This window comes from Mauremys mutica, chromosome 3 (genome assembly GCF_020497125.1).
Source record: "Mauremys mutica isolate MM-2020 ecotype Southern chromosome 3, ASM2049712v1, whole genome shotgun sequence".
NCBI classification, from domain to species: Eukaryota; Metazoa; Chordata; order Testudines; family Geoemydidae; genus Mauremys; species Mauremys mutica.
The window spans coordinates 162,773,055-162,798,227 of NC_059074.1; the positions used below are offsets into that span (position 1 = coordinate 162,773,055).

A 25,173-nucleotide genomic window follows, 5' to 3' on the forward strand; every position below is an offset into this window, starting at 1 on the left:
CCAGAACTGGACACAATACTTCAGTTGAGGCCTAACCAGTGCATAGTAGAGCAGAAGAATGACTTGTCGTGTCTTGCTCACAACACACCTGTTAATGCATCCCAGAATCACATTTGCTTTTTTTGCAACAGCATCACACTTTTGACTCATATTTATATTGTGGTCCACTATAACCCCTAAATCTCTTTCTGCCGTACTCCTTCCTAGACAGTCTCTTCCCATTCTGTATGTGTGAAACTGATTGTTCCTTCCTAAGTGGAGCACTTTGCATTTGTCTTTATTAAACTTCATCCTGTTTACCTCAGACCATTTCTCCAATTTGTCCAGATCATTTTGAATTATGACCCTATCCTCCAAAGCAGTTGCAATCCCTCCCAGTTTGGTATCATCTGCAAATTTAATAAGCGTACTTTCCATGCCAATATCTAAGTCGTTGATGAAGATATTGAACAGAGCCAGTCCCAAAACAAACCCCTGCAGAACCCCACTTATTATACCTTTCCAGCAGGATTGGGAACCATTAATAACTACTCTCTGAGTACAGTAATCCAGCCTGTTATGTACCCACCTTATAGTAGCCTCATCTAAGTTGTATTTGCCTAGTTTATTGATAAGAATTTCATGCGAGATCGTATCAAATGACTTACTAAAGTCTAGGTATACCACATCCACTGCTTCTCCCTTATTCACAAGACTCCTTATCCTATCAAAGAAAGCTATCAGATTGGTTTAACATGATTTCTTCTTTACAAATCCATGCTGGCTATTTCCTATCACCTTACCACCTTCCAAGTGTTTGAGATGATTTCCTTAATTACTTGCTCTCAGGGCTGGCTTTAGGCCTATTCCATCAATTCCCCCGAATTGGGCCCCGTGCCTAAGAGGGCCCCGCACCCAGTGAGAATCCCTTCCCTGGCTAGAGACGCCTTTTTAATTTTTACTCACCTGGCGGCGCTCCGAGTCTTCCACGGCACTTTGGTGGTGGGTCTGGGACTTGCTCTGGGACTTCGGCGGTGGGTCCTTCAGTGCTGCTGAAGACCTGGAGTGAGTGAAGGACCCACCGCCAAAGTGCCGCCAAAGACTTGGAGCACCGCCCGGTGAGTACAAGCCTCACGTGTGTTTTTTACGTGTTTTTTTTTTTTTAGTCATCCCTGCTGGGGCCACATCGAAATTGTTTGAATTGAGCCCCGCACCTCCTAAAGCCGGCCCTGCTTGCTCCATTATCTTCCCTGGCACGGAAGTTAAACTAACTCATCTGTAGTTTCCTGGGTTTATTTTTATTTCCCTTTTTATAGATGGGCACTATAGTATGGGGCATGCAGGAGAAGGGGTATAACAAGGACTAACTGCAATGTCACATGAAAGTGAAGGAATTGCATTAGGCATATCAGAAGGCCAGGGAGGCCACCAGTCAATCTGATGCTGAACCACAGACCTGCCGCTTTTACAAAGAGCTGCATGCCATACTTCATGGAGAGTCCATCATCACCCCACACTCCACCATGGATACCTCTGAGGAGCCTGAGTGTCAACTCCTGCCATGAATAGTGAGGAGGAGGTGGAGGAAGAAGAGGAGGAGGATGGGGAACATGTGACTGGGGAGTCCAGCTATGCTTCAAGCCAGGACCTGTGTGAGATTCCACCACAACCCAGTAAGCGCCAACAATTGAGCTGGGGGAGCCCAATGCTGGGGAAGGAACCTCAGGTAAGTATTTTCCATTACAATGATGTACTCCTGGGACCTGCAGCTTAACAGGACACAGCTATCTTCTTTTCATTAATTTACTCATACTACAAGAGGTAGCGTTACAACAAAGAGAGAGAGCATTGTTATTTGGTTTTCATTCTCCTGTAGAGTTAGACAATGGGGGTGCAATGCAGAGCAGTTTTTTTTATGTATGCAGGGATGTCCCTTGAATCATCCTGTGAGAACTCAATGAAACTTTCATGCACGTACTCTGCACTCATCTCCCAAAGGTTTCTAGGCATGGCAGCCTTATTTCTCACTCCCTGGCAGGACACTTTCCCACATCAGTCAGTAATAACTTTGGAAGGCACCATTGCCGTACACAGGCTAGCAGCCCAAGTGGCTTCAGGACACCAGCAGCTGTGCTCTCTGTGCCCTTATTAACCTCAGGAGTGAGATATCAGCTACAATCACGACTGCCACACAGGTCCTAACAGGCCCCAAAAGAGCAGGACCAGGTAGAGCACAGTCCAACACAATGAATTAATGTAGCTCATTGCTAAAGTGCTCTTATAACTCTGCACTGAGCTCTTCTAATAGCTCTTGTGTCTGGGTGTTCAAACTCTACCCTGGGGGCAACTTTTCCCCTTTTGCTTCACAGATATTATGCAGGACACAGCAGACAGCTATAACCATTTGGATGTTTTTTTCACTGAGATCCAATCTTCTGAGTAAACAAGCAGTGTCCCTCCACTTCAGTCAACCAAAAATGTATTCAACTGTCATTCTACATCTGCTGAGCCAGTAGCTGAATCTTTCCTTGGTGCTGTTGAGGTGGCCAGTGTACGGCTTCATGAGCCAGGAGAGCAAGGGATAGACTGGGTCCCCCTAGATCACTATTGGCATTTCAACATTGCCAATGCTAATTTGTCAATCAGGAAAGAAAGTCCCTGCTTGTAACTTTCTGAACAGTCCTGTGTTCTTAAAGAGGCGAACATCATGTCCCTTCCCTGACTAGCCAACACTGACGTTGGTGAAGCCCCACTGGTGATTCACCAACACTTGCATAACTATAGAAAAGTAGCCCTTCCCGTTGAAATAGTCTGTGGCAAGGTGGTCTGGTGCCAAAATAGGGATATGCATGCCGTCTATTGCTCCACTACAGTTCGGGAACCCCACTGCCGCAAATCTGTTCGTTATGTCCTGCACATTGCCAACAGTCACAGTTCTGCATAGCAGGTGATGATTAATGGTCCTACACATTTGCAGGAGAGCGGCCCTCACAGTGGATTTTCTAATCCAAAATGATTTCCCACTAACTGGTAGCAATCTGACATTGCAAGTTTCCACAGTGCGTTCGCCACTTCTCCATTGTCAGTGCAGCTCTCATTTTGGTGTCCCTTCATTACAGGTCTGGGGTGAGCTCAGCACACAGATCCAGGAATATCTCCTTGTGCTTCTAAAAGTTCTGTAGCCACTTCTCAGCAGCCCAAGCCTACATTATGATGCGATCCTACTAGTCAGTGCTCATTTCTCAGGCCCAGAAGCAGCACTCTACCATGTGCAGCTGCTCCATGAATGCCATCAACAACCTTCAACTGGTTTTCATTATGTTCCAAACCAATCTGTCCACCAAGAAACCATGTTCTCTGCTGATTCAGTTCTTCTTATGGCTCCGCAAATACCTGAGGATCATGCATCCTGTGCTTGCAATGCTTATGACAATAGTGCAGAGCTGTGCAAGCTCCATGGTTATTCCAGAGATGTTGGACAGCAAGGAGAGCTGTGTGGGTTCATGGGTTTTTAAAAAAAGGCATGAAAATTATGGGATAGCAATCACATTATGGGGTGAAAACAGTTGCATTCTAGAAAGTGGATCTTTTGCTCCAGGTCACCCATGTACTGCCCACACTTCCCAAAAGAGAGTGCGCTGGACAGTGGCAGGTTGCACACTGGGATACCTACCCATGATGCACCACACTCTGCTTCAACACACACACTCCTGGTGAGTATGTGGAACACCAAGCCAAGGAACACAAGTGATATACTAACTTCAGTGGTTGCCAGCATAACTGGTATCTGCCGAAGTTTGTAGTTTAGAGATGGCCTGATTCATTTTTATTCATCTTGGAAAGACGTCTCCCACATCATGGCAGATACATTATAAAGCATGGAATTCACTGAGTACCCAATGCCATTCCCACAGTAATTGGGCGAAGCTGAGTCTGGAACTACATAACCAGGATTCTATGCCCAGGAGTGGGGGAGGTTTGTGACTTCTTATATGACTAAAACTGGCAGCAAGTACCACTTCTACAGGGGAAATAAACTCTCAGAATAGGGATCAGCAACTCTGTAGCCAGAGAGGTGAATCTGGGCTAGATAAAGGCTTTTGAAAAGTCTACTGTTTTGCAAGTATTAAGGGTGAGATTTTAAAAGCTTTCAATATTAGCTTAATATTTCTTCCTATATAATTTTTTTTATCAGTTTCCTCTTTTAACATAGTAGAATGGATCAGCTCAACAAATGTAATTCCTCCTTCTTTCTCTTTTCTCATTCTGCTTTGTTAAATGGGGAAGTAGGAGTTATTAGAAGTCATGCTAGTGTTATTAATCAAATGTCATGAACAACTGTGCTTGAGGAATGGGGTGGTTCTATTGCCTCCTTATACCTCTTACCATATAGTATTTTTCATGATTTAAAGTATTTAACTTTGCATGATTTATAAAGAAAATATGATATTATAACAGATAAAGGTCATTGGCAAAAACAGATTTTCCTTCTTCAGGATATTTTGAAAAAAATTGGCTGAAAAGTTTACTGCCTGACTCACTTACTTTGATATCAGTGTCTACATGTGTTTCAGGGGGGAAATGGGAAAGTTAATCTAACGGGAAAGTTTATAATGGGAAGGGCTGAAGAAAAGAACCACAAAAATTATTCAAGAGCTGGAGAAAATGTCTTACAGTGAGAGACTTAAAGAGCTCAACCTGTTAGGTTTACCAAAAAAGAAGGCTGAGAGGTGACTTGATCACAGTATATACGTACTATAAAAGCTGTGTTATCTGGCCCTGTACCAACCAGAAAGCTCTATAAACCGGCATTTCTAATCTTCATAGAAAGTCCGGTTTATAGTCTGGTTGGCACAGAGCCAGCAGGCTCCCTAGCTGGCGCCATGTGGCTCCCCAGAAGCGGCGACCTGTCCCGGCTGCTCCTAGGGAAAAGCGCAGCAGGCGGCTCTGCATGCTGCCTTTGCTCGCAGGCACCACCCCCACAGCTCCCATTGGCTGTGGTTCCCGGCCAACGGGAACTGCAGAGCCAGCGCTTGGAGCGGGGGCAGCACATGGAGCCATCTGCTGCGCCTACACCTAGGAGCAGCCAGGACAAGTCGCTGCTTGTGGGGAGCTGCCCAAGGTGAGTGCCCCCTGGATCCGGCACTTCGAGCCCTCTCCCACATCCAAATCCCCTGTCCTGAGCCCCCTCCCGCACCCAAACTCCCTCCCAGAGCCTGCACCCCACACCCCCTCCCACGCCACAACTCCCAGCCCTACACCACCTCCCACACCCAAACTCCCTCCCTCTTAGTTAGCTGGCATTTTTCACTTATCGGCACCGCCTATTCCCCCAGCATGCTGGATAAAACAGCTTTTACTGTATCTTCCCAGGAAAAAAAAACATCAGGTGCTAAATGCGTCTCCAGTCTAGCAGAGAAAGGCATAACAGGAAGCGATTGATGGAAGTTACAGCCAGACTAATTCAAATTAGAAATGAGGCACACATTTTCAACAGATTAACTACAGGGACAATTTTCTAATAGAAGTGATGGATTTTCCATTTCTTGATGGAGTCTCCATCTCTTGATGTCTTCAAATCAAGGCTGGATGCTTTTTTGGAAGAAATGTTTTAGTCAAATACAAGTTATTTGGCTCAGTGCAGGTGTAACTGGGTGGAAAACTATAGCCTGTGTTATATAGGACGTCAGACTAGATGAGCACAATGGTCCCTCCTGGCCTTAAAATCAGTGAATCCGTGAATCTCATCCTGAATTGGAATTATGGCACTTTTTGTCCATCCCTAGTAAAAAATAATATTTTTTCTGTTCCGTGCTAGTTATATCCAGTAAAAATGATACATTGGCCTCCTCTAGTTCTGGTGGTGTATATTAATGAGACGCAACACTTCTCTTTAGATAATGAGAGACTGTATTTTTAACGATCTAAAACAATTGACAGTGATAAACCAGAATTATTCATTTTTTCTATAACTTTTTTCATAAAAAGTCTTTTCAAATAATTGCTGTAGTGAGCTATGGAGTGCTACAGGTTATAAGTTAACACAAAGAGCCAGACTGTGACTTTTTGTTGCAAAAGTGCATGTCAGGGTAAAAAGGGCAGAATTATCGTTCCACTCACACTTTCTGATCTTGCACAAGGATTAGTCAAAATACAGTCCCTGCACCTAGGGGAGTGGAAACAATGCATTCACCTATCATCCCAAGTCAGCAGAATGAGCTGCGACCATGACTGTATACCTACCTCTGCTCCAGGCCGTAAAGCAGACCAGAAGCACCAAGAGGCACAAGCTTCATCATTCTAAAGAATAGGGAAGCCTGCAGAGCCCTTGTGCATTAAAGAGCTGGCGGAGTATACCATCCGTCTAGTAGCCCCCTGTTGGATAACGAGGCACCACATAATACTTTGCTCAAGGCACTGTCCCAAGCTAACCCTGAGCTTGCTCCTCAAGTGACCACCCAACCTGTATTTTAACCCCTTTTTTGGTGCCTTGTATCCATGACCTACATGAGGAAGTATCTGATCAGCGAAAAGTATATTTTCTATCAATATTCAGGCAAAGTATCATACATTCTGATAAAAACATGATTTTGTATCATGTGGGCTGTTATACCTTAAGTAGTAAACTCTGGTCCACAATTTTCATTTTCCTTTATTTCCTTGGAATGTAGCTGGTTGCCCTTTTTGACACACTATGTTTTAACAGATTTCAGTAACTGCACGTGTGAATAAGTGCTCGCTGACACGAATCAGAGTTGAACAATCTAGCCAACAGAGGACCAAATTCAATTCCTTGGCCCACTGGTTGCAAACAACTTTTTTTTTTTTTACACAGAAATGAAACATTTTCCTTTGCTTGTGTAATGTTTCTGTAAACTCATAACTTTAAATTGCTTACTGGATTATTAAATAGTGAACTGCAAGTTGAAAAGAATTTTCATAGTATTTTTTTAAATGGGAAATAGCACTTTTTAAAAGTAAGTGACCAAACTAAGGGGCATGTAAAATTCTACATAATTCTAATAACCAAAATTGTTAGAATGATTGCTTCTAAAATATCCAGCTGATAAATATTTATATACTTTTCTCTCACACAAGTCTCTAGTTTTGAAGTTATAGAAATATTTGAAGTGTAGAGACTTCCCTGGGTAACCTGTACTATGGATGGCCTGTCATCTATCTACAATTAGATAAAAACTGAACTGCTATCATTTAATCAGTTATAACCTGAAAATTATATTTTGAAAATCAAGTTTATTAATATGTAATCTTTAGGTAATCATATTTATCCTCCTAATTTACACAATATTTATGATGCTCTACATGTCCTTGAAATAGGGAACAGGGACACTATACTATGAAAAAGTGGTCTAGCTGCTGGAGTTCATAAATTTTGTTCAGCTTTGGATGAGTTCAAAGAATTGCCATGTAAGAAAAGCCTTACAGAGGGAATTTATCTGATTATGGCAGTAATAATTACCCAGCTGTTTATTGCAGATAGAGAAATAATTCATGTAGGCAATAGGCCGTGGTGGCAATGACACTCCGCATTTAGTAAATATGCAAACTGTTCACTTCTAATTAACCAAGCTAGAGGATGCCCTTATTAAATGTATAAACTAAAAGTGCCTTCCTGACAAGTGATGAATTGTTACATTGCACAAACTCTTGCCACAGAATTATTGGAGTGAACTTGGGGCTTAACTTCATTAAGAGATCTTGTGGGATAGTTAAATGAGGATGGACAGCATAACAAGGTCTACCTGACAGCCAATGATATGTTAAAGCTTAATGAAACTTCACCTTTTCCTTCTTTCTACTTACTTTACTGTTAAGATCTCCCTTTAGATAAAGTACAAGACCGGGAAGTCTACTTAAATTAGGACAATGCAAAAGCATGAAACAAGTCAGGATTTTACCAGTCAAATCCATCTACAGAAAAGACATTAAAGACTAGTAGTAATTTTCATAGAAATATTTCAAGACCAAAAATCCACCCATACGTTGCAGTGCTTTCAAAGCTCACTGCTATAAAAATATTATTTGTAATGTCACTCCTACTCAACCTTGCCTTGAATTAATCCATTAAAAATAGTTTTGATCACAGTGGACTAATTAGTGCAGTGAGTGAATACACCAACCTTTCACTGCTGGAGACCCAGACTCAAATTCTTCCTTAGGTCACAAGTGAAATAAGTTAATGTCAATTATTTGTAAGGCCCAACAATGTGCTTGGTGCTGTACAGGATACAGAATCTTTGGGATTTTATCATCTAATGAATTAGTTTACATTTTTGAACTATAATCTAATTAATTAGTTAATGTGTTTGAAGATGAAAAGTTATATGTAGGTGCAAAGAAAGTGGATATTGGTGCATGCCACAAAGCTACCAAAGAATCTGGCAGGATAACTGGCAGCATTTGCTCAAGAGATACCCTCTAGGCGGGGTGAATAGATTTAAATCACAGCTATTTAAATCACTGATTTTAATCATGATTTAAAACAGGCAGCAGAAAACCTAGTTTTAAATAATCAATTTTAATCTTTTTTTGCATTTGTACTTTTTAGTTGTTTTCCTAATAGCCTTCTAGCCACATTTAGAAAGGGGGTCTTATTAACAAGTTAGGGTAACCCATCAGCTAGAAAAATTTCATTGCTACCACAAATTAGGCCCATATCTGGTGGTCATCACCAGGATAGATGTAGACACTGAAAGTGGTGCAGTTTTTCTATATCACGTAATTTTTAAATGCCATTGGGCAGCCAATAAAAAAATAAAAAAAGGGCCATAGGTCAAAGACACAGCTTAATTTTGACCAAAATTAGCAGAAAGCTTCTAAATACAATTGATAATGCTCAAAATAGTATTATTTGGGAAATATTTAACCCCAAGTGATCTATTTTATGCACTTTCCCCTACTTTTTTTTTGCATTCAATTAAAGAAAATATCTGTAGTCACATAACAGTTTGAGCTTCTTTGTACCATGTAATACATCACAACATTTGTCATTAGTTGTATAATGGCCTTATTTAAGAAACGTTTTCATGATGTTATGCAGATAATAAGACCCCTAATTATAAAATGTTTTTGAAGTTTAAAATGCTCTGGCAGACTTCATGAACAGTATCCAATCACTCCACCAGCTCATGGACAGTTACATTACTCAAGGGACAACTGTTCAGATACATTTCCATTCTGGGAAAACTATGTAATGTATTTCTCCCAACTACTGAACGGACAGATAACATAGCAGCGAAGAGAGAGACAATAACAAGTCCATGGAGCTAGAGACATAGGCAGAGATGATTCTATTTGACTTCCAGTGTGGTCATGTGAATTATGCTAGATGGGTTGTGTCAATGTAGCAGAAGCCAGACTTCTGGAGGAGAAGCGGCCACATGGATTGGGAGACTCCCTCACCCATCCTCTGGTGGGCAGAGCCAGGCCCACTATACAGATGGGAGGGACAGGAACCAGAAATATAAAGGGCAGGCTCTCAAGCTCAGTTGAGCTGAAGCTGCCAGAGGAGAAGGATTTCTCCTGCCTGCTGCTTGAGCCCAACGGACACCACTATAATATCAAAGCCCTGGAGGAACTGCTGGATGCTGGGGATGCTGAGGAGCTGTCAGAGTAGTGATTATTTGTGTACACCAGGGAGACAGATGATGACCCCAAGACCCAGGTTCCCCACAGCAGGAGAGAAGGAAGTAGCCCAGGGGAACCAGACAATAGACCGGTTGTATTGTGGCCTTAAACTAGGTCAGCATGTTTCGGGCGGACCCCCGCTGACCCAGTAGCGGAACACTCCACTACTGCTAGGGCTCTGGCCTGGGACCTGGTGGAGTCAGGTGGGCCCAGGTCTCCCTTACCCCCTGCCACCCCACCCCTGGGTGACAGATTCCCCACCTTAGGCCAAGAGGCCTGAGTTTGTCCTCCAGAGCTAGGACATCAGACTATTTGCCGTCTGCCCAGCCAGAGAGCTGAACCCCTAGACTATTTGCTGTCTGCCCTGATGGAGGGCTTGAGCCCCTAGACTGCTTGGTGCTCTCCCCTGCCTGCAGGCCAGAGCTCCCTGTTTGGTGCCCTGCCTACCTGAGGGCCAGGGCCCCTAGACTCTTTTGCTGCTCTGCCCTGATTGCAGGCCAGGGCTACCTAACTGTTTGGTGCTCAGCCCTGCTGGAGGGCTCGAGCTGCTGGTGCTAATTCCCACTGAACTTGACCCCTACAGAGACACTGCAGTGAGGGGGCATAGCCCCCCTTCCCAGAGAGGTGAGGAGAGATGGCCCTGACCATCCCATGTGTGCTTTAAACATCTGTCTCCAGCCAAGCAGATAACATAAAATATATGTTTTATAATTAGGGAGTAGAGGTCTTATTATCTGCATAACTTCATAAAAATAGCAGACAATTTTTTCTCAAATCAGTCTACTCTACAAATAATGACAAATATTGTGATTTATTACATGATAAAAAGAAGCTCATACTGTCATGTGACTACAAACGTTTGCATTAATTGAAGGCAAAAAAAAGTAGGGAAAATGCATAAAATAGATCACTTAGGGCTAAATATTTCCCAAACCTTCCAAAATAGTACTATTTTGAGTACACAGGTGCATTATCAATTGTATTTAGAATATTTCTGACAATTTTGGTCAAAATTAAATTATGTTTCTATGAGCTAGGGCCCTTTTTGTAATTTTATGATTTTTTTGGATCGGCTGCCCGATGATGTTAAACATTACATAATATAGAAAAGCTGTACCACTTCCCGCATCTACATCCATCCTGATAATGACCATCAGATACATTCTTAAAATGTGGTGGCAAAGACATTTTTCTAGCTGATGAGTTACTCCTTATTGCCCAAAATGGGCTGGTACACTACAAAGAAAGGTTAGTTCTCATTGGTAATCATTAAAACATGTTGATTTGCAACTATATATAGACTTTACACTAAATTTGGTGGTACTTTTTGCTAAACAGGCAAATACACTATATCTATAAACATTTATTGAAGCAACTGTGCATCTTAACTTACATTTATTCTAATTCTTAATTTTTATGTTTTTATTATGCTAGAAAATGGTGAATTATGCATTTCTTATTTTTGAGATTATTAATGTTTTACTTGTTTATCTCAAGATCTTTTTGGATGGAAATTTCAATTCAATTAAAAATTCACAAAGCAGCATATTTTAAAATCTAAAATGACCTTAAATGGGTAGTGCATATGTAAGAAAAAAAATTATCAAAATATGTTTTGCATTTAAAACTAATAAAGAAAAGTAAATAAAGATCTCATCCTCCCATACATTGTTTTTGTTCATAGATTGGAAGAGGAAAACAAGCTTTGCTGTTTTTTCAACTTCCAGTTGCTTTCTTAACTTTCAGTTAACTAGTCATTGAAGTGAACTAGTTGAATAAACTGAAATGAAGAATATATTCTCTCTGCACCTGAAAAAGACGCTACTATTGTCAAAAGCTGGTTTATCACATTAACAAATTCTGGTTTCAGGTGCTTAGTTAGTGATTTCCACCAGTTCATTGGTGACTGACTTCCTTTAAAACTTAGCGGAAAAGATGTAATTTAAATGATTTAGGCCTTAACCTGGTTTGTTAATTTCAAATTGACTTTTAAATAGGTTTATTTTTAAATATGCAAAGTTGCATTTAAGTTTAAAAAATCCAACTTAAATTTTAAAAAATCCTATTTTTTGACTCTTAAAAAAAATAATTGATTTTTATCCACCCTGCCAGTAAGACTAGAAAACAGAGACGCTGCAGAGTTGGACTGAGTTATTTGGCAGAATTTGCATGGGGAATTCCGCATATTGCCTAACTGCAATGGCTGCTATTCTGCTGTCATTGAAATCAGAAAGAACCTTCAATGAGTTCAGTGGAAACAATATCTCATCTGCTATCTCTAGCTTTAGCCAGTGCAATTTTTGACTTTCAATTTTATGATTAAATGCACACAGAAAATTAAAAAGATTTTTTGCAATATGTGCTACAGTGACATTATTAAAGTAAAGTCCATTTTATCCACCAGGACAGGCTGTGATTTAAATTATCATAAAAAGAAAGGTTAAAAAAAATACTGTCCTATCAAAGAGTCTTTATATGATGAAGCTGTTGGGAAGGTTAGGTTTCTGGACAGCAGTTATAAAGTAGAGTAGAACTTGCAAAAATACATATTTGCAGAGACTATTTTAGCTAGATGTGAATACCTTACAGAAGCTTAAATATACAGTATGGCCAGGGTCCAGCAGGGGCTGGATCAGGCCCCATGGGCATCATAATTCATTACTTGGGCTGTTCTCACAATATATTACTATTCTAACTCAAACTAGATACGTTATTTATAACGACAGTACTCTAGAATGAAAGCTGACTCTGGTTTTCAGATCAGGCAGTTTGGATCCTACAGCTATTAAGGTTAGAGTTTTATAAAGTCATAGATCTCTCAAGTCATGTGCATTAGGGCACCAAAACTTCATTTAAATAATAGGAGAATAATATTCAACAACTCTGTTTTCAGTACCAGAAATTCCAAAGACATGTTGAAAAGATAGGTTTGGATTGGTGGAGTAGATCAACTCAAAAAACTCCAAGCAAATAAGTTGCTTGTTCTTTATTCTACCTGCGAGAACTTTAAGAAGTTGCCTGAAAATTTTTGCCACCTGTTTGAAAACAGAATAAATCAGGGCCGGCCCATGACATTTTGGCACCTGAGGCGGGGAGCTCAAATGATGCCCCCATGCTCCCTTTCTCGGCCAAAACTTTGACAGGTCTCAATTCTGCCTTCTTCCTGTTCTTCTCTCTCATGGTACTGCTCTGCTACCTACCCCAATAAAGGAAAAATAACAACTTAAAATGCCTTGTTCAAAAATTGTAAGTAACACTTAACTTTCAAACGCCTGAATAGCAAATGTAACTTTTCTTGTCTGCATAGTAAACACTGGCATTTTTATCTGTTTGAATAATCAAAGTAGTGCTTACTGCTTCCTGAAAGTCCACAGCCTGGGCCAGCTCATGCTCTATTGAGATGGTTGCAAGGCCAACCAGCCTCTCCTGTGTCATTGTGGAGCGCACATGTGTTTTTATTAACTTCAGCTTGGAGAAGCTGCGTTCTCCACTGGCAACTGTTACAGGAAGTGTTAGAAGTATGTGCAGAGCAACAAAAGCATTTGGAAAGAGGGTGGTCATCTTATTCATGCACATATATTCCAGAACAGCCTTTGGAGTTGATCCTGCTGAAATGTATTTTGAAAGGGCTTTCAGTTCATCACCTAAATCTCTTGCATCAATATTGCGCATGTCATCATGTGTCAACACTGTCTCTAGTGCCCTGCATTGCTGGTGTAGGTCTTCTTCAGGTATAGTGAGGAGTTTTGGAATATCATACAACATCTCAAATATACTGCTGTGTTCCTTGAGCTGCATGAAATGTTCTTCAACTGACTGTATTGCACAATCTAGCACCTGGTTAAAGAATTCAACTTTGAATTGTTGCTTGGGGTCTCTTATGGGATCATCCCGTGCCTCGTAATCAAAATGTCTTCTTCGGTGACTTGTATTCTTGAATGGCTGGGAAAACAGCTTCAGTGTGAAGTTCCTCCGCCAACTTCTGTGCACTCTTCAGAACTTTTTGAAATCCCTCATCTGACCGGTAAGACTGTAGGTATGACTTGCTTTGTCCAGTTGTTCCATTGCTCCAGATATATCAAGGTCAACACCTTGGAGTCTCTTGCTTACAACATTTATTTCAAACAGTATGTCATGCCACAACACTAAGCCACGCAGAAATTTGAAGTTATGTATGTTTCTGGTGATTCCATTTCCCTCTGCCACTGTTCTCCCACAAACAGTTCCTGTCATAGCATTATCCTCTAAAATGGCAACTATGACATCATCTGTCTTCCCAATTTGGTGTTTGATAGGTTTTATCGCCTCCACTCGACTTTCCCATTGTGAGGCACTCAGTGGTTTCAGTGTCAGAGAGGATGTGCCCAGATGTTGCTTCAAAATTTGCCATCGATGAGTTGATGCAGAGAAAAATACATAGATGCTTTGAATTATATTAAAAAATTCATCAGCCTCACTAGAAGCTGATGCTGCATCACTGACCACCAAGTTCAATGAATGAGAACTGCATGGGACAAAAAAATCGAGGGTTTAACTCTCGGATCTGTGTCTGCACTCCTCTGTTCTTTCCTCTTATGTTGGCACCATTATTGTACCCCTGACCTCTCATGTCAGCTATTGCAATTCCTGTATCTTCCAGCTTTTTTAAGAAGCACATTTGTCATACCAGCTCCTTATAGTATCATCAATGTCACACACACACAGTCTGCACAGTCTGAGACGGCCGCCTCAGTTTGCCTCATGGTAAGGCCAGCCCTGGAATCAATTGCTGTTTTGGTCAGGAGGAGAAACATTTAACTGAATTATATCAACAACAAAAAAGATATACATTCTTAAAAATATTCTGATACTTTGTAAAATAGCTGATGCTTGGACTTATCTCTATCAGATGAAGGGACTTCTGAAAGCTGTCATTTTGTTAGTGTGAAAATAGATAATGTATTTCCAATCCAGTTTATGGAAAATAGCCTGACCTACAAAATATGCCATAAATGAAGTACTAGACATGCTGTAAGGTAATACCCCTTCATAACTTTCCTAGCAACTGGGCCTCATCCTGCAGACTTTACTCATGTGAAGGCTGGAGGACCAGACCCTTTTAGCCTGAAGAAAAACAGTCTAAAGTATAAAACTTCCAGCAACCTGACAGAGTATATTCCAATAAATCTTAAGAATAATTAAGAAGAAAATGCTAACTATACTTAATATTTTCTCCAAAGAAGATGAAGTTTGAGTTTTCTTCTAACTCAGTTTCTAATGGAAAAGATTCAAAGAAAACTGACTTAACTGAGCTAAGAGTGGTTACCGGAGACTCCTTTGGCTCACATATGTGAAGGAGATGGACAAGCCATTTCTCAGTGTGTAAAGACAAACCATCCATGGCAAGGCTAAATTTTCAGAAAGTTGATTTCACGTCCTCTAAATTATTAACTGACAGGAAGCCTCCTTTTCTGGTTTAACTGTTGATCCCTCTGTTTAACTATTCTACCATGGTTTCACTTCCAAGACGAGATGGTGGGACAATATGGTTTTACAAATCTAAAGACACGTAATTAAAAACATTCTGGTCATATGTGTCTGATATTGCAAGTCACGTAGTACCTCTTGTAAGATGCTGAAGTCAACAGAATTACAATACCATAAAAATGGTGAAACATAATGGAGAACCAGGTCCAAAATCTTTGGAATAATCTTCATTTAGCACATTTTCAGTTTTTTTATTAGACTTTAGACCTTTTTATATGTCTGTAGTGCATTAGGCCAACACATTCAGCTGTCAACTGAAAAGTTAGTGGCTTAAGCCCAGCTGGGAATGTCAGCTGTTTGCCTTTCTCAAAGAAATTGGTGGAAGCTTGGGATTTTTTAAACTAGTCTGGAAAAAAAGATTCATAAATGTTCTGTAGCAAACATTTCTTTATTGTCAGGGAAACATGATCTAATACATATTTTGCATCGCTAACTTGTATGATTCTATGACCTCTTTGGGCTGACATCTTTTACAAAATCCTCACTGATGGTCACCCTTATTCACATACATTTCTCCCCCTCCCCCACCCCACAGTGGTGTTATTATACAAAGCTTCCAGAATAACATCTTTATGCCTAATGGATACTATACCTGTCCCAGCAATCTATTAAAATTAAAAGGGGATTTTATTATTATTATTTATTTATTTGGTGAAGTATGAATAATGGGCTAAAAATTATAACTACTATTTTTCTGACACAAAATGAAATATTTCTATTTTATTTTCTAGCTAAACAGATGCTGGTATTCAGGTGAAATTCACCACAGTGAAGGGAACACGCAAAAGGCCCTATGCACCATTAAAGACATGCGTAATAAATAGTTCTAGTGGTATGTCAGCCTTTACCCCAGTCCTGCACTTGTGTGAATCACTGTTACTGATGATAACAATAGTTTCCATATGCCATGATGCTTGCTAAGTCTAAGCTCAGCCAGGGCTGCCAACTTTAAGTCAGTGTTTGTCAGATGACACAGGAATTGTAAATTATCTGTCTTGCTCATACAAGAACCCAAACCCAAGCACCTTGCCACTGTTGTTGCTAGTTTTCTGCCATGTTGTAATCTCACTGTGTTCTATGCCTGAAGATAATGTGATTATGAGGTGCTATTTTCTGATGATAGTCTTGCAAAGCAATGTGTATCTTATTCTTTTTCTATTTAGTTCCGTCTCATTTTCCTACTTCTAGTTTCACTCCTGACATGTAGCAAAGTTAGTCAAAGAATTGTACGTTAATCAGACAGTTGGAAACTGACATCATCTGTGAATTCTTATGATATAATAGCACCACCATGCTAATTTATGTGAAGTGATGTCCATTTGCTTATTGTGGATTGGAAATTGCTTCACATAAAACAAAATGCTAATTCTACTACATGATAGGGAGTTATAGCCTATGCTAATTGCTTTTGGCATATTTCTCCATGTAATCATTTTGCCAGCTCTTACAGTTGTGAAAAAATAAGGGTTTATGAATGTTTCTAAATAAGGTAGCGAGCTGTGTCTATTCTAAAGAAGAGAAACTTCAATGAGCAGTATTGGACATTTTCTGAATGTGTGGATTTTCAAATAGATATGTAACTTCACAACCAATCCACATGCAGATACTACACAGTATATGAGCTCTATTTCTATTTTCCATTAAACAGCAATAGATAATACAGAACATGATTTATTAATAAAAACTACAAAGGGAAATTGTGGAAAACGCAGTGGAAATTTTTTCAGCAAATCAGAATAAGTTACCAATGTTGTAGCTATATTAAAACAGAAAGGAAAGAAACAATAATATTAAGGATTCATACAGCATAGTGTTACTACTGTATCTTCAAAGGACTGTACAAACATTAAGAAACTAAATTTCACAGTATGTCCCTGAAGTAGATAAGAGCCCAAGGGCTAGATTCATCCCTTTGTTGATACTAAGGAGACTGGTTGTGTCTCTCCTCTTCTGCTGCTGCTGCTGCTGGGGGTTATGGCACATGCTAGGGCTACCCTACCTTGTGACTCCTGATATAGGGTTTGCAGCAGTGGGAAATAGCTGGAGTGCAGGTGTGCCCTGGCCACATCTCCTCTCACCCTGATTCAGCCCCCTTCTTATTATGGCCTGCCCTGCCCTGCTCCCACCCTACGATGCACCCTATGCTGGGGTTTCAGCAGAGGAAGTGCAGAGCTGGTGCTTTGTAGGGTTGTACACTGCACTGTAGCAAATTCACTGGGGAGGAAGGAGCTCTGCAGTTAGCATTATGAATTTGCTATAAGACTTGACCTATGTATACAAAACTAATACTTAAGTCTGTATTATTATGAGATTAAAAAAAATCTTTCTTCAGATATCATAGGAGCTAATTCTTACAGTTGTCTTTAACTCATATGAAAATAATGCTTCAAGTATGCAAATTCATGATATGCAAATTCACATATTTTATTATTATTATTATTTAATCATATTTTAAGTCAATTTCTGTTAAATTGAATTATGTCACTCTATGGCTCTAAACTCAGCTTCTATTAAGTTTACTTTCTCCTGAGGTTTGTGAGGTGAACACATATGACTACTAATGAGGGCAGTTACTAAATGAGGACAGCTTTTATTTCAACTGAATGGTAAAGATGCGGCTGCTAGGTGAGGGTAGCTTCTTAAAAAAGTAAGCAAACAAACAAAAAACCTCAATCCACAATCCTAGGTGCTGAAACTTAGGCTCTTAAATCCATACTTAGGTACTTACTTAAAAGTGGCCTGTGTTTCAGAAGTACTGAGCAACCCCTTCTGCTGTTGAAGTCAAGTTTGAAAATTCTGGCCTACAGCCTTTCACTTTACAATGTGATGTCACAAACAAGCTCAGCCCAGACATGTAAAGGGTGTGCAGTCTCACAGTTGACAGCATTATCCATCCTGCTGATAAATTTGGGGAAACTATGATTCTACCTGGGATACACACTATCTTCCTCTTTCGTAAATTTAAACTGTATTAACTGCTTCCTCACAGCCTGATGTTAGGACTTTGCCTTTCATCTCTAAAATACCTTCTTCCAAGGAATAAGAGGAAGAAGCACAGCTGCGTCAACCAAATGTTTACCAGCATTCATGCTAGTCTGCTCAGAATTCATAAAGGATCTACCATGCATGCATCAAAAACATTGGAAAACAGGCAATTATGTCATGGATTTATTACAATGATTGGGTATTTTCTTTACTTGCAGTGTTTTAATTTTAAAAATAACAGAGTAAGAACCACAGCTAAAGAAAGTGGGAGTAAAAGGTTGCAACTTTTGACTTTGATCAAAAATGAATCAAAAGAGCTCCTGTTGTCCCCATTGCTCTCCACTCAACACTACCATATAATCTGCCAACCTGTCATAGCTTTCATTTAAGCAAGTAGTTGCCATGATTAAATTAGTTTAAAAAGGATAACTTGCAAACCTCAAGAAGGTAGGTGTCTAAAATAAATGGGAATATAGATATATACAAACTGCACTCGTCAACATGATAACCGTCAAATATTTGTTTTTCTGCAACCATCGAATCATGGAGTAAGCTGCATTTATTTTGTATGTTAAACTTTCTAATCCTCAGTCTACTCTCTAATCTATTTTGCCACGACTATTTTCAATAGTCCAAAACTCTTTTTTGCTCTTTATAGGCAATATCAAAAATGTTGCTTTCTTTCCCTCTAAATGTGGATCAGATAAAGCAGGGGTTTAAAATCAGCTGTTCAAAGAACCAGTAATGGCAATATGCTGTCTTGGACTAATATTGATTTTAAGGTCCAATATTTCATGATATGCCAAAAGTGAAATGGATGTTTTATTCTGTATAAGAGTTGTGAATCTAGGTTTTCTAATGATACACAAAAATTGTCTCTAGCTCTGTCATGTTGCAGATATAAAGCCATAAAACTATGACATAATATAAATAAAGAATGAATTTTGGCAAATGTTTTAAGGTTTAAAAAGTATTAAATTTTCCGATAACACTGCTCTACAGCCAAAATGCTTCTGAAATAAATGTAGTCAAACTTTACTAATTCTGGGTCACTGAGAACGAAAATGATGCTTAAAATTGTTGATTGGCTCTAGTTTTCAAGTTATGCTATTGGGTCAGTATATACGACCCTTGACTTGGGAATATCGGAGGATAAGTGAGTTATAAAGGGAAGGGATCTCAATTTAAACCAGAAATGACTAAAATACATCTTTGACTGGATCTATGAATAAATCTATGACTGGGTTTGGACAGTACTTGCTTTTTAGGCAAAACAATGAATGATGCAATCTGAAGCTGGTATTGCGTCATACATGATATGAATTGCATCATGTTATTCCTAGAAGTCATAGATGATGCAATCATAACAAAGCTTACATCACTCTGCTGAACAAATTGCCCTATATCAGCTCTAGAAATCATACACTGTCGTGCTCTCTTATTTGTCAGTGTTTGATTTTGCAAAGGGACACATTTCTGTTTAGCCAAAGTGAGCAGAGATGCCTCGTACTTGTGTGAACAGTGCAGATAACTTCTGCTATGTTTGTGGTGAAGTAACTTTTGCATCACAAAAGCGCAGTATAACCACTATGGTTAAGAAAGCCTATCACCTTTATTTTGGCTGCAAAATTGGAGATCAGGACAAGAGGTAGGCCCCACACATACGCTGCAACAAATCTTCGCCAGTTGTTGAACAGGAAAAGGAAATCTATGCCTTTTGCAGTGCCAATGATTTGGAGAGAGCCAACAGGTCATACCAGCAATTGTTACTTCTGCATGCTGCCTCCAGTTGGGAAAGGTGTGTCAAAGAAGAAAAAGTGGACTGTGCATTATCCAAACATTCCATCAGCTATACGCCCAGTACCCCACGGAGAAGGACTGCCGGTTCCTGATGCACCAGAATAATTTTCACTTGAGTCAGACGAGGAAGAGGATGAAACTTCTGGTCCTGAACCATCAATGTCACAGGACCCACATTTTCTCCCATCCTCCTCCTCTGAACCACATCTCATAACACAAGGTGAACTGAATGACCTTGTCAGGGATTTGGAACTACCCAAGAGTAAGGCAGAGCTGTTGGGCTCCAGACTACAGCAGTGGAATCTCCTGGCAGGTGATGTTAGGGTTTCCATGTTCTATGACCGTCAAAAGGATCTTGTCCCATTCTTCTTCATGGAAGGTGATCTTGTAGCCTGCAACAACATCGATGGTGTGATGGCAGCCCTCAACATCGTTCATGATCCAGATGAGTGGAGACTGTTCATTGATTCATCGAAGACGAGTCTTAAAGCTGTTTTACTGCATAATGGCAATGTTTTGCCATCAATTCCAGTTGGTCATGCAGTCCATATGAAGGAAACCTATGACAACATGAAACAACTTTTGAGGTGCATAAACTATGACCAACATCAGTGGCAGCTTTGTGGTGATTTGAAGGTTGTTGCTCACTTGCTTGGTCTGCAGACTGGATACACAAAGTACTGCTGTTTTCTCTGCGAATGGGATAGTCGTGCAAGAGATTCCCACTACATCAAGAAAGATTGGCCACTCCGACAGTCATTGGAGCCTGGGAGGAAAAGTGTTCAGCATCCACCACTTGTTGAATCAAGGAAGATTTTGTTACCACCCTTACACATCAAGCTGGGTCTGATGAAGAACTTTGTCAAGGCCATTGACAAAACACAAGCAGCTTTCAAGTACTTCCGTGGAAAATTTCCAAGGTTAAGTGAAGCTAAGATAAAGGAAGGTGTCTTTGTTGGTCCTCAGATTCGTGAACTTCTTCAAGATGATGCATTTGACCATGCACTGCGTGGCAAGGAAAAGACGGCATGGACAGCCTTCCAGTTAGTGGCAATAAATTTTCTCGGAAACAACAAGGCAGACAACTACAGGTTGTTGGTGGAAAACCTCCTCAAGGCATACAAAAGCCTTGGTTGCAACATGTCACTAAAGATAAATTTTTTGCACTCTCATCTAGATTTTTTTCCACCAAACTGCGGAGCAGTGAGCGACGAGCACGGCGAGCGGTTTCACCAGGACATTGGAACAATGGAGAAACGCTACCAGGGCAAATGGAGCCCATCAATGCTTGCAGACTATTGCTGGACAGTGACAAGAGATGCTCCATTTAATGAATACAAGAGACAAGCCAAGAAGCGCCGAGTAGACACTGAATAGGGCTAAAGTATGTACATAGTAGTTTTTTGCCTTTTGTTTCATAATAAATTTTATTTATATAACCCTTTTGCTGATTTTTAAAGTGTTACATAAACAGGACAGGTGAAATATTATCATGTAAAGCAACCATAAACACATGAAAAGACCTAGGTTTACAATTTATGATTAAAACTCTACTATCTACACAATATACATAGACATAAAATGTAAAAACTTAAATACCTTAGAAACAGTAGCCAATCAGTTGTTTTAATTGTCATATTTGAATTCAGCACATCAAAATACATAATAAATAGCACATTTTATCTCTGAAGCAGATGACTTCTCAAAAATTGTAGACCAGTGTAATCTAAGGCCTATATAAATTAACTAAGACAAATAATTGTGACACTGTTTCTCTAAAATATGTGAATTAAGGAACATATATGATGGTGCATATATGATGGTGCAGTTTGGTATCTTTTTTTTCTTTTGTGTGTGTGTGTGTGGATCATCTGCATAAACTACTCATAGCTTTCTCATTCAAGCAGTCTTCCTCATGCTAACTATTGTAATGACAAACTTTAATGTGCATTTACACCATCTAGTTGGCAGCTCTAACCACCAAAGTGTTTGCTTCAGTGTTGTGTCAGAGCTAGTTTTCATGTTGTGTGGAGAAGCTCAGAGCTCTAATACCATTGACACAGCACTAAAGCAAAAGTCTTGATGAAAGCAGCTAAAGGATGAATGAGTTAATTAAGGGACAGTTTCATCAGCAATGCTCCAGCTGCTTTTTTTCACTCTGGAGATGAAAAGCAGTCATAAACGTAGCTTAACCTGCGCCAGGTTTATTAATAAGTTGCAGAAGTGTACCAATGAGTCTGCCCCAAACTTTCAAAATATCTGTAATAGTAAAGCTGTAGCAAAAATCAATCATTTTATAAGGGTGCATCTTTAGGCACTTAGTTGTTCTCATTTGTCTATGCATTTTTATTCATGGCATTTATTGTAATAAATGGTTAAATGTTTTTATATACACTAAATAAACTACAACTAAATTGTGAGTGTCCCTGACATGGTGTGTTGAGGGAGGGAAGTATGCAGAGAACCTCTCCCCAACCTTCAATAGCACTCCCATGCATTACACAGTCACAATATAGGACCAGCACTTCCTGGCCAATGTGCTTGGTAGCACTTCTTGACTGGATGGAGGAAAATCTATCTGAGTTGAGAACATGGCCAGGGCATAGTTCCCCATTGCATTCCTGCTGGATTCTATGAGGTAGATGCTAGGGGGCAGTGCACACTACTTTTATAATTTATGCCAGTGAAGAGATCTATGCAGTGATACTTATTTCTAGAGAAAATCCATTGATTCTCTTTCAATACTCAAAATATGTATTGTATCTGATCAATTTGGTTGACAAGTTCATTACAAAATGTACAATTTATTTCTAATGTGCAGGGCAAATTTGGGATTAAGTAAAAAACAATATTAGTGGATAGATTAATAATAAATAGCTACCAAGATCAACAGAAGGATATACTAATGAAATTAGTCAAGAAATTAATTTAGCTATTTTTTATACAATTGCATCATACATTTAATGTTACAAGACATAAAGTAACAGTCAAAACCAACATCTATCTAATACAATAATAGCTAAAGAGAATATGACTTCCAATTTGAGTTTCTGTCATAAGTAAAGGATGTTCGTTCTTCTGCACTCAAACTTAATAATGTTTTATTAATGCTACCATGTCTATGGCTAATTTTTAATTTCATGATATCGTTTTCTTGTTCTTAACCTGGGGCAGTTTTTTGCATATCGGGCAAGAGGTTACAAGTGTATATGTCTACCAAATGCACACTCAGCCTTTAAACTAATCAAACTAATTTATCTTTGTAAAACGTCTAGTCTCAGTATGAAAATATATTCTTGCATATGTATTAAAATAAAATACTATACCACTAACTATGGAGTAGATGAACTATAACTAAATCCAAGGTTGCATGGTGGCCTGTGCACAGTAACACTACTTTGCCTCAATGATTAAATAAATAAATAAATAAATATATAGTTTTCAAAAATTTAGTGTTGGTATTTATAATACCGTTTAATTCACAAAAATGAAATAGCATTAATTGTTATTAAATGCTAATAATGAATAAAAGTATTAGAAAACATGGACTTAAAAAAAAAACAGATCAGCACCAAGAAAACATACCCTAAAATAAAGCTTAAAATACACACAGGTAAACTGTCCGTGGACTCCAAAATCCCTAAGAGCCAGAAATCAGATAAACAAAGAAGTAGAGTATAAACATATTAACATGAGAAATAAACCTAGCAGACTGAATTTGTCACATTTATGATGAACCTGATACATGACCGGCAAAACAATAGCTCTATACATTAAAAGAAATAGAAATAATTTCCTCTCCTATTTGCCCCAACTCAAGAGTTGAACAAAATATTTACATAGTGTATTGACACTTTACGCATATTAATAATCTGAAACAACCATTAAGGAATTTAATGAAAGAGACAAACATACAAAAATAATGCAGTATGATACCAAATGTATGGTGTATGAAACAAAGAAAAGTCATATTGGGAGGAAAAACAAAATATAAACTGCAATAAATCCATATTCAGTACAGTAGAAATGCCACTTCTCATTATCTTATTTTATCTATATATGTCATAGGCTTGTAGGTCAGTTACTTGCTCTTGTTTAAGGTTCAGGAACCAAGAGGAGATGATTGAACTATTTTTAACAAGGAAGTAGACCTGCATCTCAGCAGTTCATCCAGTTACAAAGTACTCATTTTAGACTCCCAGCAGGGTCAAGAGTAAATCCTAGATAGTGATTAAATTTATAGGTTTACTGATATGACTGCCCAGAAAAAAGCAAACCTGGGATTTTTTGTCAAAATATGGACTGGATGTGGTAAGATGTAGAAATGATACAGTTGATACAATTCCCACCATTACAATTGTTTTCAGATTTGGTTTCTGTAGTTGAAATATGAACCAGCTTTGTATCCATAAATATGTGTCTAAATGAACAGTAAACAAAAGGTGGATGGAGGCAGTTATATTACTTCTAAAGCAACATATTTATGAGACATGATAATTTACATATTATCATAAAGAAGGTGCACCATAAAAGAGTAGAGAGCTACTCTTACATAAGAATACTGGAGATTAATAACTACAGACTTTTAAAAACTGGTTGGATTACCTGTGTTATTTATTTCATATAATACACTTGCATAATATTTTATTATTTTAATAAAATAATAATAATTAATAATACTTTGGCTGAACTATGTCTCTTACAATGTCATATAGACCCAGATTTGCAGAAATTGGTTTTAACTAAACAACTTGATACATTTACCTCACAAAAATAGGTAAGTTTTTTTTGTTTGGTTGATTTAGTTTGTTTGCTTGCTTGTTTGTTTGTTTGTTTGTTTTGAACACCTACAAAGTTGCCTGGGTAGTGTCCAAGTCTCCTAAAAGGCAAGAGTGATGATCTCTGTCATTCAAGACAATCAAAGTAAGAGCAAAAAAAAGATGGGATATAGAGGTAAATCACCCAGTGATCATGTTAATGAAAATATGTACAGTGCCTTATTATATCCGCTGTTGCAAGGAACCCTACAAAGAGCCGGCAGTGGTGTTTTATTATGTCTCTAATAAAGAAGCATTTCTGACATCTGTAAATTACCTGTCTTAAAGAAAAACAAAATCTTAAAATGTAAGGGTCCTCTGATGAAGCTGAGGTCAGTAGAGGTACACCAGGGAATAATTTGGATGGGAATGTTGTTATTTATTATTTATTTATCATTTATTTATGCTGCAATTGCAG

The 25,173-nt window shown here is 39.0% G+C and overlaps 1 protein-coding gene across 3 annotated transcripts in view; it reads right to left on the reverse strand.

Moving 5' to 3' along the window:
• SPATA17 (spermatogenesis associated 17) overlaps positions 1-25,173 on the reverse strand; it is a 164,563-nt gene that overhangs the window by 117,247 nt on the left and 22,143 nt on the right. The gene's annotated exons all lie outside the window — the stretch shown is intronic.